The following is a 2,282-nucleotide window of genomic DNA, read 5'->3' on the forward strand; positions in this document are numbered from 1 at the left end:
TATAGCTTTTTAGTGTATTTTGTAGTCAGAGAGTACAATATATACTAGTCTGTTCTTTTTCTCAAAATGACATTGATTATTCAAGTGTTTTTGTCTTTCCATATTAATTTCAACTTAGTTCTTTGAAGAATGGGTATTTTGATAGGAATTGCATTGAATCTCTAGATTGCTTTTAAAAGTATGTATATTTTACCAGTTGGTTCTTCTTAAGCATGGAAAGATGTTGTCTTTCTATTTTTTTTTCTTTTTGCTTTTGTGTGCTCTTCCTCTCCTTTCATCAATAGTTTCCAAATTTCATTGTAGAGATCTTTCATCAGATTTTTTTTATTTGTTTGTTTTAGATATACATGGAAGTGGAGTGTATTTTTGACATATTATATATATACATGAAGTACAAGTTATTCTAATTATGATTCCATTTTTGTGGTTGTACATAATGTGGAGTTTCACTGGTGATGTTTTCATATATGAAATAAGGAAAGTTATGTTCAATTCATTCCATTGTTCTTCCTATCAATGTCCCCATTCCTTTCCCTTCATTCCCTTTTGTCTTATCCACTGAACTTCTATTCTTTTCCTCCCTCCTGTTGTGTATTAGCATCCACATACCAGAGAGAACATTTAACCTAATTTTATTCCTAGGTATTTAAATATTTTATCTGGAGTTTCTTATTTTATTTGTTTACTTATATAGTTTGGTACTGCACATAGCAACATTACCAATTTTTGCATGTTGATTGTCTATCTTGCAACATTGTTGAAGTAATCTATTTTTTCTAATTGACGTTTTCCTTGTTTGGGTTTGGGGTTTTCTACAAATAAGATCATGCCATCTGTTAACTGTGATATTTTGACTTATTTTACAATTTGAATGTTCTTTATTTCTTTCTCTTTCCTAATAGTTCTAGCTAGATCTTCTAGCTCTATCTCAAATAGATGTGTTGAAAGTACTCATCCTTTTTTTTTCTGTTGTTGTTGATGTTCCAGATCTTAGAGAGGAAGCTTTAATCATTTCTACCTTCAAGATAATGCTAGGTATTCTGGTATATGATTTATTATTTCTTTATAAAGCTACCTGCCTCAGGTGCTTTGTTGTGGGAATGCATATCTGACTAATATGACTATTTTGACTTTTGGGATCATTTTGAAGTATACACATGTATCAAAACATCTATAACATTACATTATTTGAATATAAACAAATTTTATATTTGTGTAAATGTGAGAAAAAGCAAAATCTGAAAATATAAACTCTGAGAATTTTATTAAAATTGGTAAGATTTTTAGTGGACATTTCATTAAGTAAGATATATGATTGGACAATAAACAAAGGGAAAGATGCTCAGCACCATTAATCATTAGAAAAATATAAGTAAAAACCACAAGATGAGATTTTTCTCACCCATTAAATACAAATAACTGACAATATCAATTGCTGGTGAGGATGTTGAGAAATTAACATCATCACACATTGTGGAAAAGAATGTAAATAATGCTAACATTTGGGGAAATTTATAGGAAAATTAATGAAATACTAATATGTCATACTATGGATAAACCTTAAACTATTCTGATAAATGATTGAAACCAATCACAAATATTACATATTGGATTATTGTATTTCTAAATGTACCCAGAATAGGCAAATCTACAAAGACACATAAATGTAAAGTAGTGTTTGTTTGGAGCTGAAGAATGGAGTAGTAGAAATAAAAGATGAAAAGTGAGGTTTACCAATGCCATTTTAGAGTACCGTAAGTATTCTTGCATTGTTATGAGAGTGATGGCACTAACTTTCATAACACCAAAAATTACTGTATTATATACTTTAAACTGTAAATTATATGGTATGTAAATTGCATCTCTTTGGATCTATTTTATAAATAGAAGCAATGGATGTTGGATATATACTTCAGTGGTAAAGTGCTTGCCTAACGTATAAGAACCTTTGTTCAATCCCCAGAACTGGAAAACAAAACAAAATAAACAAACAAACAACAACAAAAAAAAGAGAAAAGCTGCAAGAAAATCAATTCTTTGGGCTGTGGTTGTGGTTCAGTGGTAGAACACTTGCCTAGCCTGTGTGAGGCACTGGGTTTGAGCCTCAGCACCACCTAAAAATAAATAAATAAAATAAAGGTATTTGTGTTAAAAATCATTTCTTTAATATGTCTAGCTCTATAACAACTTTGACTAGATAAATAGCAGTAATTAATATGGTATATTTGATAGTGAAATAATATTAAATTCTCTCTAACTATAATAAGAGAGAATGCAAGGGG

The sequence above is a fragment of the Marmota marmota genome, unplaced genomic scaffold, assembly GCF_001458135.2.
Source record: "Marmota marmota marmota unplaced genomic scaffold, marMar, whole genome shotgun sequence".
Taxonomy (NCBI): Eukaryota; Metazoa; Chordata; class Mammalia; order Rodentia; family Sciuridae; genus Marmota; species Marmota marmota.